The following is an 11669-nucleotide window of genomic DNA, read 5'->3' as shown; positions in this document are numbered from 1 at the left end:
AAGAGTTAAGTCTTACAAAAAGAAGAAAATCAGATTTTTTTTCATTTCCCACCATATCAAATGATCTTGCCCCAGATAATACTCTTCCAGGTAATAAAGATATAGTTGGTAATAGTGATTTAGAAAGGTGTCCCAAGGATAAAAATAACTATAAATAATAACACATCGTGAGGTCAACAACAGGGTATTAAGGAATTTTAAAACATGGCTGGGTTTGAAAGCAGTGTGTGCATTCTTACATGACAATCCATTATTTTTAAAAGTAAAAGAGGGCAAATGGTTGCTCAAGCTAACTTCGTAATGAAACCAGTGGTTGTGCGACATTTATTTTACAGTACTGATTAAAGATAAACTAATTTTGTCTTTTTAGGAAGAACGGTGTAACAAAATTCAGTGTAAGATCCTGTGGAAGGGCAAGGTGGTATTTGTTCCTCTGATTGCTATGTTAGTTGACACTGATGGGTTTCACTTGCTTGCACTCACGTGTCCGTTTGCTCAACAAGCAGCAAGACTTGTGCCCAAACAGTTTGGCCAGGATCCCTTGTGAGTGACACAGGACAAGAAAAATACTGTCAAATCGTCATGACATTTCTGGGCTCCTTGTTGACTGGTGATGCCAAACTAATTTTTGGATGATCTTTTCTGTCTTTTAACCATCACCAGGTGTTGTGGTTTTTCTCAATCTTCAATTTCCATAAATCTTGGCAGGGGTAGGCATTCACTGTCTGGTTTTCCCTCCCTTTTTTTTTTAATTATTAAATACATGCTTTAGATTTATGTCAGTAGTCTGTTTTGAGGATGCGCTAACAGGAAAAGGAATTATATGTGCAATGTGATGCAACCTCAGTGCTATCTTCCTTGTGTTAGGCTGCAGGCTTACCTACTGGCAAGCAGTCAGTGCTGTGGTCTGATCGGAGAACAGGCCTTGCTGCTGGGAGCACTGTTGTGGGAACAGTGTTCTTCCTTATCAGGAAAAACTAAGCTTTCATCTTTTTTCTGGTGTGTAGACACTGACACACAAGCACCCAGATTGTCATTCATGTTGAATATCCTTCTAATATTACTTTCACAGATCCTTACAATATTAGGAAGAGATTTAGATAAAGCGGGAAATTCATTATGGATTCTATGGAAAGGTATATTTATTCTTTCCTAAAAGAAAATGCTGCGTGCTGTTAACATCGGACAGGAGTTGTCTGATGTGATATAATAGTTATTAAACATAATAAAGCTTTGTAGGGCTCTGTATTGAGAGATCTGGGTTGCTACAGAAACTTCCATAGTATTTCAGCAGTGTTCAAAAAGGAAACATTTTATACTCAAAACTAAAGATGATGTTGGGAATGACAAGTTATTTAATTGGATAAAAGTTGACTGTAAGATTCAGCAGTGAAAATAAGGAAATGGTTGCTTGGGTGCACAAGTATGATTATACTTGAGTTTACTTAAATCTGCTAGGTAGATCCTAATAATCAGAACAGTTACCGGTGTAGCCCAAAAGCACTGAGAGGCAGCTACACAGTCAGGTTACCATGGTTTAACAAATCAGCCACATCATTAACTAAATGGGCTTGTGCTCTTTTTCATTGCAAATGCAAAGGAAAAAAAAACCCACCTAAACCTGCTTTTTGGCAGATGCAGTTCAGGGGTGACAAAATGTACTCTAATATTGTGGAGCTCATCAGCTACTGGTGAAGAGTGTACATAGTTGTGATTTAGAAGAGTAACTAGCTATTCTTAATCTTCCCCTTTTATACAATGAATTGGGGTCACAGGGGAGGTCAAGTTAAATGATTATTAGAATTTCTTCTTCAGGTGGGAAGAAAAAAAATGTACAAGAAGCACATGAGGAGGCGTGTAAACAGAACTAAGCAAATCAGGAGTCTTTCAAGAGTATTGAAGAGTCCTGTGCAGAAAAGGGAGACATGGTAAATACAGAAGACAAGCTGGTTTTAAAAGCACACAGATTTAATGATATCATGGGAGGATGGGATTGTCAGTTTCCAAGAAACAAAACCCATCTGTAAAAGGTAGATGTTCAGGTAAGGCCAGGTTTCTTGTATCCAAGTGCTAGGAACTTGCTGATAGCGAAAGAGAAGCCAATGGATGGATGAAGAATGGCACATACTGAGAATACATACTGAAACTGTGTTTCTCCACTCACTTTTATAAAACCCGGTGGCATGGTCTTCATTTTGATAATACCCGAATCTGCTTAACATCTCTGTAAGAAAGACCTTGCTGGTTTTTCAGTGTTGTTTCTGTTAATGTATTAGAAGACTGTGCACAACATGTCAAAAACATAAAAGCAAGACTTAACCTTTCCTAAAATGTTTGAATGAACAGTATTTCAGAGATTAAAATATTACAGAATAGAAACTCAATGCCATTTACTTAATTACGAAATTTGGCACTTTGCTGGCTTTGAAGACTTGGCAAGAGCTGTGGGCCTCAAGTTTTAGGAGGTATTTGTGGTTGAATATTGGAGAGCTGACTCACTATTTAAACAGTTTCAAGCCAGGCATCCTTTTCAAGAATTAAGCTTGATTTTTCTCTTCCTCTTAGGCCCCATTACTTGACTTAATTGTTGTAGCCTTTTCCCATCTCCTTGCTGTTCTTCTTCTTGATCCTATATCCAAAAAGCTTTTCCATAGCAGTGATGCTTAAAACCATTTCTGCTGATTTGTTGTTGTGTGAAAAGGATGCTTTTTGTACTTGCTCTTCCTCAGAAGACATTTTTAAAGAGATTGAGAATCTTCAAGAATAAAATAATTTAGTCTTGCTTGCTTGTTTAACCTGGTGTTGTGACTTGGAGCTTGATGTTCTGGCTGTTTATTTTAAAAGGATGTAGTTAATCTGGCAGACATTCATAGAAAACAATATGGTGGTGTGGATCTGCAGAAATTGTTTTATTAAGAAATTGAAAAATATTTGCATGTGTGTAAGTTGTTTTAAAAATGATACCAAGTAAAATACAAGTCTTGTTTCTCTGGAAGTTTAGAGTGAGAGGATTGGTTTTTGGAGAACGATTAAAGGAATGTTGTCCCACATCCTTAGGAGGATTAGTGGGGATGGTGGAGCAATGGCTTGTGTGGTTCTGTTCAAGTTGCATGTTCATTAAAGACCTTGAGTTTCTGAAATGTGCTGAGGTGAGGATTTGAGACTCCATTTAGTGCTGTATAGATATGTATGCACCTTTTGAATGGTGGCATCCACCTAGTGCCTGGATGAAATGTGTGATTACCTTTTATATCGTGTTACAGTAGGCCAGAATACAGGGTGCCACACCTCTGGATAAGGGTATGTGGGTCTTAAAATGGCATGCTATAGCAGAGTGGAGGGAGGGGTGTAAGGATCGGTGTCACATACATCACAGTATCGCTGCTTGCTGCAGTTCTCTCTGTTCATCCAACTCAGTTTGAGTTTTCCTTTAATCCTGAGTTCTGCTGTAATTGTGGTCAATGTAAGAGCTTTTCTGTCATAATGAGCATGCTTTTTTAAGGAATTACTGATGATTAGTGTTCTAACAAATGTTTAACCTAAATCTGAGCATTTTGCTAAAATAATCACTTTTAATGAGAACTGTAGAGGATTAATTTAAATGCTATTTCAAAATTTTACATGACTCTTCAAGATCAATTGGCCATCCTGAATTTAAACAGACCAACAAGGCTCCTAATTTGCTTTTATTTGGTTTTTCTTTTGTTTGTTTTAAATTGTATTGTGTATTTTTATGTAGCATCAAGGTAGGGTGTGGCGGTGGAAGAAGTAAAAACCTGCGGATCACTTTTGAGTCCAAATCTACTGAAACATATAGAGCAGAACCGACCAAGCCGTGAGGATCTGTGTGTTAAAAAGGAGGAGTAAGAAAAGAAGGCAAGGCTCCTGTCAGTTTGAGGAGCAGGAGGTGCCGCTGGAGGAATGCTGCCAAGAGGGCGAGTGCCCAGTGGCATCCAGCATTGCCTCCTCCCTGCCTGTTCAAAGAGGACTCTGAGGGCGGTGTGCCGAAACGGCAAGCTTGTGTGTGGTTGCAATAATTCTGTTTTCGTAGGAGCCAGAAGGCTTTACAGTTCGGCTTGGTTTTTGCCAGTTTTGTTTTTTGCTTTTGTTTTTCTTTGGAAAGGACTAAAGAGAGAAAAGGAGCATACATGTATTACTGTATTCTTGATCAGGAGTCTGACAACATACACATTTAATAAAAATCTTGAGGTAAACTCTACCTGTTGGCATAAGCAAAGTTATGAAATAGATTCTGCAACTTCACCTCTACCATTCATAGTTGTTTTCCATAATTGCAGCCAGCGGCACCAAACTCTTTCTGAGCATGTTTAGTTTCTTCTTGGATCTCCTTCATTGTCGTTTTTAACTCTGTTACGGTTTGTTAGCACTGCTGCTTTTTCATCCTTCTCATACTTAGGCACCTTCAATATTAATTTTCTTAATAATCGTTGCCAAGTGGATGAAGGGCAAGGATTATGTCTGACCTTAGTTCAGCTTTCTTTACTATTAAAACGCTTTCTCCCCAAGAAAGCGTTTCTTTTTTCCAGGACACCTGAAAGAAGAGGAGTCGATGTGAACGATGGTGGCATGCACAGGCAGGCAAGGAGAGCGTTTTGTGCTCCTTTTGCTGTATTTCTCAGGGGTTCTGCTGAATGCTCATATCCCTTTAAACTGCTGTGTTTCCACAAGAGAATGTTCCAGCTCTGGCACCTCTTATATCTGTTCTGTCTCCAAACGTTATGAAGTAAATTAGTCTTTGCTGATGTACAGAAATCTGTTATTTTTTGTCCAAATAATTATAAAATGAAGAGGTCCTTTTTTTTGTGACCACTTGGGGCTGACCACACTCAGTAATTACTAGTTCAGAGCAAATGCTTTATTTTGGTGCTACATGTGCATGTGAGGTCTGGTACGTGGGAGTCCCATGTTCCAGAAACCTAAGTTTTGCTTTCCAATTGAAAGAACTTGGCTTCGTGGTCGTGAAGAGATGGTAGCCAAAATAAATAGAAGGTCAAAGTATGGGCTATTTTAAGTCCTAAGTAAGATACCAGGATTCTTAAATCATATAGAATTTGCCACCATGGATTACATCAGGGTTCTGAAGACGTGGAATTTGCTACATCAGATAAATGGGTTATCCATCTAATCCGTTGTATTAGCCAGTTACAAGATGGGCAGTATTTGGCTACCAGCAGAACTTTTCTGATTGCAGTACCATTTCAGCCTTCTTCACCTATCTTCTGGAAGGAAAAAAAAAAGGGCAATAAAACAGTCATTATTTTACTCAGTAACATCTTCGCTATGTGGTAAGTTGGCTCCTCTGTTTATTAGTCTGTTTGCTTGTCTCAATTGCCTGTAGAACTTCCACTTTCATCCAATATTTGTTTTGTGTGGAAAAATTTAAGGTGCTTTGCTGTAGTGACAACTCTGGTTAATGAGCAGAGGATGTAATGAGTTACTTAGAAATTGTCTATGTATAACCTGAAATGCTCTGATTTATACTCTGGGTTTGTACTTAGTCGATGAGGTGACAGTATCCAGGTGGAATTATTCCGTGCTGTAGAATAACCATTAGAATCAACAGTGCTGAGAAACTCTGAGCTGAGAAAACTACTTATCATAATGTATCTTGGGGGATTTGGCTGTGCTTTCTTCAAGTATTTCCCATTGTGAGAGTTTAAAAGAAGAGAAAGATGTACTGGAATGAGCTTCAGGGAGGGGCAGGTTCTGTGCTGTGTGGCTCATCACAGGGCAAAGAGGAAACAGAAGCTGAGTGGAGTTGCTGGCTTTTGAAGGAATCGAGTAGGTAAGCTTCAGGTTCTGTCATATGAAGATTCTGGGCTGGTGAAGGTAATGCAAATTTTGCCATCATTTGGGATGAATTTTTAAATAGAGGATCTAATCCACAACTCATGCAGTATCTTACGGCATGTTTTCCCTTCCACATGTTCTGTTCTCAATATTCTTCATGAAGGATCTAGAAAAATAGGGTGCTTTATAAATTGCATCATGCCCTTGCTGTTTTATATTTTTTCAGGATGAATATTCACTGTTAAAACGTGAAACGTGAAGGATATCAAATCTGAAATAAATCAATTTGTATTTAGTATAATTCTGAAAAGATAAAATGAAGGACAGGGAGAGAAATAAGGAGTTAGTTGCAGGGAGTGGTTTGTATCTGTAAATGTTTGACAGTGATTTTGTTTCCATATGCTGAAAGCCGTAAACAAGATTAAATATAACTTAATTTCTGTTGTAAAATAAATCAGTGTTAAGACATCTGTGATATTCCTGTAAGAAGCCATTCATCCAGCTGTAATGAAACCAGATTTCTTGTTTTGAATAGGTCACATCTGTCCCCAAGTGTCTTGTCGTGTGATGTTAGCGTTGCAGCACGTGCTGGGCAGGTGTACTGCTGGTGGCTGTCGTACCTGCTGTGAATTGGGGATGCTTCTTGTCTGAATCCATGTATAAACATAAACATTCAAACACTTGGGGGCCATGAATTTTGAACTTTGAGAGGAAATTAAGTTAGCTTTTCCTTTTTCAGTGCGTTCCACTGCCTAGCAAATTGTTTGTGCTGTCCACTCTAGTGTCGATGCAATTTAGACAGCCAAAATTTGGACTTTCTTACACACAAAATGCAGAGGTCACTCTTTGTGTGGCGAAGGCATTGATTGACAGTGTTCGAGTTAGTGACCTAAAATACAGGATGAACCTGGCATCATACTTAAACCTTTCCTTCATGCTCCCTACGTTTTCCTTTGCATCTTTCCCACTTGAAGTGAAGAATTTACTTTTTATGTTTTACCCCAAGTGAGATACAATAAAATGGGTCTGTAAAAGGCAAAAAAAAATCTAGAAATGTGGTTGCTCTGTTCTTGCACGAAGTGTTTTAAGTGTTAGCTATCTGAAGTCATAGTTTTGAGGAGCATAATGTTTATTTTTAAGGAGTTTTATAAGAAGTAACAACATTAACATTCTTGGAGGAAGGGAGAAGGGGGAGTTCTCATTAATACTGTGCAATTTGTGCATATTTTTATATAGATAGAAATTATTTGCCATTGCCATCATTTCTAATAGTTCCTGAACTCCAAGGCATCCAGAAAAAGAGCCTTTTCTGTGCTTGGGACAATCCTTTGTGGAGAGCTAGTTTTATGTTTAAGCTGCAAATAAAACAGACCCGATGTCTTCGTAACCGCTTTATTTCCATAGAAACTGAGGTTCAGTGTACAGGATTTGATAATACTTTTTTTTACCTTTTTAAGCAAATATTTAATAACAGTAGGAAATAAGACAATTTCTGTGTTCTAGTGGTTGGGATTACGTTGTTTTAAATTTTTCTTTTTTGAAGTAACATAGGCCAAACAAGAAACAGTCTTTGAAAATGGTCAGTGCTGACACTTTAAATTTAAAAGTAGATGTGGTCTTCTATATTGGATGATTTAGAATGTTATGAGCAGAAATGGTAGTATAAATGTGTGTTTATATCGCTGAGCTGTGATCCAGATGTTATCAAGCACTTGATAATGTAAGAACCAATAGATTCGAGTGCCTGTCAGCCTGAGTGCCAACAACTGGACACAGGCATCCTTCTCCAGTTACTCCATTGTATTATATGTCCTGGTTATCATGAGTGAAAGGAGGGGTAAGATTGCCAGTTGTCCATGTGGCCTTTCTTACACAAGGGGAATGCACCCATCATCCCCAACCTGGGGAGATTCCAAAATTGCAAATGTCGTATGTTTTACTTTAAAAAAAAAAAAAAAGGCACAGTCAAAAGCTTGTGTCTACTGTGTTTACACTGATGCCATTTGAGAAGTTAGCACAACTTGCCACTGCTTAGTCTGTGAGGGAAAGAGACATGTTTTACTTTAAAAAACGGAGTAATAACTATTACTGAAGTTATGGCAGTTCCTAATTTTCACTCCTGTTAACGAGGTTTAGATAAGTGCTGGTCCTGGTTTGTTTTGCCTGGGGTTTTTACCTTGCAATGCACTGCTGAGTGTGTTAGGGGAAAGTGGAAAATACTCTCAATCCCCTTCCCCTCCTTGCATGACTGTACCCTGCCATCACTGATGCTTCAAGAATGGGAAATTACAGCTCCTAAATTGTAGACATTGTAGACATAACTGAAAAGATTAACTCTTAGGGTTGTGATTGAAAGTCTCTACTCCTCCCTGTATATGTAAATTTGGGTAAATATTTTGCAATCTGGGAAAACTTAAGAAAATCCCAGAGTAAACTGCCAATTTGTAATTGGAAACAACTGGTTGAAGATTTTTTGTTATTGCTTTACAATTAGGTTCTGTAAATTTGTGTGTTTTCTTTTCTAAACTCTGTTTAGCTCATTTAAGAATTTTTCTTCGGTAACTAAAACAAGCTTGTCTGCTTTAGGTAGCCAAACCATGTGAAGGCTTTAAAAGTCTCCTAGGAAAATATCGTGGTAAATACCAGTGCAAACACACCTGCATTAGTGTAGCTTGCCTGTGAAAATCTTTAATTTTATTATTTTTCTAATGACCTCCGGTAAGATTCCACCAGAGTGGGTGGGTCAAGCCCTCCCCTCTTTTCTCCTGTCCTGAAGGTTTTAGCAGGGCGTTTGGTAAACTAAGTAAATTCCAGTAATTAGCAAATTCCAGTAATTAGCAGAGAGGCTAGATTTTCTGAAAACTAGACAGAGGTGACTGAGGCCATGATTCTGTCCCCAGTTGGCTCTAGCTAGACTCTCTGCTGAGCTGGTTTGGTGTGCTACGACAACAAAAATCTAACCTGAACAAAAACCATGGATAATACCAGCTAGATTGGGTAGGGCTAGCACAGAACCAGAGCCTCTGTGTATTGTAGAGGGATAGGTCTTGACTACAACTGTGTATGATTTTGTCCAAGATCAATAAAGTTTATGGGCAAAGGGCAAATAAATTATAGGAGGGGTATGTGACTTGCTGCACGTTCCTGATAAGGATTCTCATAAGTGGTATTTATTAGGTTAAGTAAGTCCGTCAGACAGTTCAATAACGTTATCCTTCTGTAACTTTGTGAAATCTAGGTTTTGGTTTCAAGTTAAATACAAGTTGTTAATTATTTTCTTTTTTGAATGTCTTATGACAGTGCACTGAAAAATTTGAGTCTGTGTCATCCTTCCATGTTAACTAGAATGGCTTTATTGGGTCAGACCAGAGTATCGGTTTGTCCAGTATCCTGTTTACTGTTGTAAATGATACCTTCATTAGAATCATAGAATGGGTTGGAAGGGACCTTTTAAAGGTCATCTAGTCAAACCCCCTTGCAGTAAGCAGGGACACCTTCAACCAGATCAGGATGCTCAGAGCCCTGTCCAGCTTGACCTTGAATGTTTCCAAGGATGGGGCTTCTACCACCTCCCTGGGCAACCTGTGCCAGTGTTTCACCACCCTCATTGTAAAAAACCAAAAACTTCTTCCTAACATCTAGCTCAAATCTTCCCTCTTTTAGCTTAAAACCATTACCCCTTGTCCTGTCGCTACATGCCCTATTGAAAAGTTTGCCCCCATCATTCTCACAGGCCCCCTCTAAGTACTAAACGGCCACAATAAGGTCTCCTGGGAACCTTCTGACATTGACACCCCATAGTAAATATATAGGGAAGGGAATAGTAGAAAAGAGCGTTTTATGATCATTCCCTTCTATACCCTTCTAAATATCTGCAGCTTTGAGACTTTTTGATCCAGATGTGGCATCCTTGAGTACAAAAGCTCTTCATTAAGCTTGCATTTGCCCAATTATGTCATGAATCTTTTACATTTTGGAGTACAAAAAGTACTTTTGTATAGTTTTTTTGAACCTGCCCCTGAATAATGTCAGCTGCTGCTCTCTAATGCTTTCATTTGGAAAACAGTTGTGCTGTATTTACCATTTTCATTTCACCTGTAACTCTTTACTCATCTTTTCTGTCCTGTGTGGTCACTTTTTCCAGGCTGAACAGTCCTAGTAGCAAACTTCTGGTTTTACTGCATCTTTTTTTTTTGACAGGGAGAGGCACATTTGCACACACTACTACGTATGTGAGTGCACTGTGGATTCGTACAATAGAATTTTTGGGTTGTCTCTCTAGTTTTTTTTAGAAGACTTATGTTTCATTTGCTTTATGATAGCTACTGAGCTAGTGTTTTCATTGAGCTGCGTGACTCTATGACTGATCTTTCTGAACGGGTAAAGATCTGTTGCTAGGCGCATTATTTTGCGTTTACCAGTATTGTATTTCTGCTGTTCTTTTGCACAATACCTCCATAGTAAGCGTTATGCAACTGTTTCTAAGATGCCTAGGACCTGGGATGAGCTTGGGACTACAGTACTACTATGCAAAAATGAGGAGTGCTTCGGATTCTCAAAATGCTTTTGATCCAGATGTAAGGCAGAGGACAGCAGATGAATACAAAGAATTGTAGCAGTATTGATAAGAAGAGCTGCAATGGTCGCCAGCAAGCTTGCACAGGCATCCTGACAGGCTGATAAGAGAGGCTAATAATAAAGTAGTTCTCTGAGAATTTAGCCCTTCTCTTGAGTTCAGGCAGTTTTAAATGAAACATCAAGTACTTGTTTGGCAACTTTACAAGCAGAGAATGGAGGCTGCCAACTGTTAGCCTGATGGAAGCCGGAGTTGAGTTTTTGGTGTTAAATGTGAGTGGATAGCTAGTATGAGAGTAATCCGGGCTCTAAGCGGGGGGAGGTGAAGGCAAGTGATTTATGGTTAATGTCATGGAGCAAGAATCACGAGGGAAGCAGAAAGAAAGGGTGATGTGTTAGCCATACAAATCAGCATTTGTATATGTTCAGTACGATAAGCAAGAGGGAGTTAATCAGAGTAAGTTGTATATGTTCTTCTCTTTGTCTGTTGTGGTTTGGTTGGTATGTGCTAAGGATAACAGGAGCTTTGCATCTGTCATTTCCACACACTAAATTGGGTAAGGAGTGAGTGGAGAATGAGTGGAGTCTCCAGTGTAATAGCCACACTGTAGAAAGGGACATCAGATTACTTTCTTCCAAGACCCAGCTAGGCACTGAAATGCTGGGGAAGCTCTAAGAGGTCAGTCTCTTGACTAAAACACCACTTAAGATGCAGCCTAGCCGTGAAGACCTTATTTGACGTAATGCTGCCCACCCCACCCCCACCCCCCCCAAAAAAAAAAGTTTACTAACTGGCATTTTATAAACAGGAAAAATTACATTTCTATGTACACTTCCAGTTCTAGGTCAAATTATTAGTTCTGTGACAAGACAGCATGACACTTTGAAGTATGACAGAAGCCCTGATGCTGCAGCAGAGGCTGGGAATATTAATGGCCAAATCTAGGTGAGTGGTTTTTACTTCTGACAGTTCCCTAGCTGTTTCATGTCTTCCTCATAGCCTTGGTCCATGTCCCTCCTTTGAAGCAGCGTTGCAGTTCTTGGTTTTCCAGATCATTAATATTTGACTCTGTTGGAGACAAAATAATGACCTTGTATGTTTGTTGATTACATACTCTTACTTTGTCATTGTTGAGATACAGTGGCTTTATTTCATATGTCTTGATATACTATATCTTTCTACTTGCAACTCCTAGTGGTTTTTCCCAAACTACTTTGCAGTTAAGTTTTTTTAGTTGTTTTTTTAATTGTTTGCTGCCATCTACTTCCAACTGATTTGATCA

This window comes from Eurypyga helias, unplaced genomic scaffold (assembly GCF_000690775.1).
Source record: "Eurypyga helias isolate BGI_N326 unplaced genomic scaffold, ASM69077v1 scaffold7113, whole genome shotgun sequence".
In the NCBI taxonomy this organism is placed as follows: Eukaryota; Metazoa; Chordata; class Aves; order Eurypygiformes; family Eurypygidae; genus Eurypyga; species Eurypyga helias.
The sequence above is the reverse complement of the archived record's forward strand: the minus strand, read 5'-3'. Positions refer to the sequence as shown.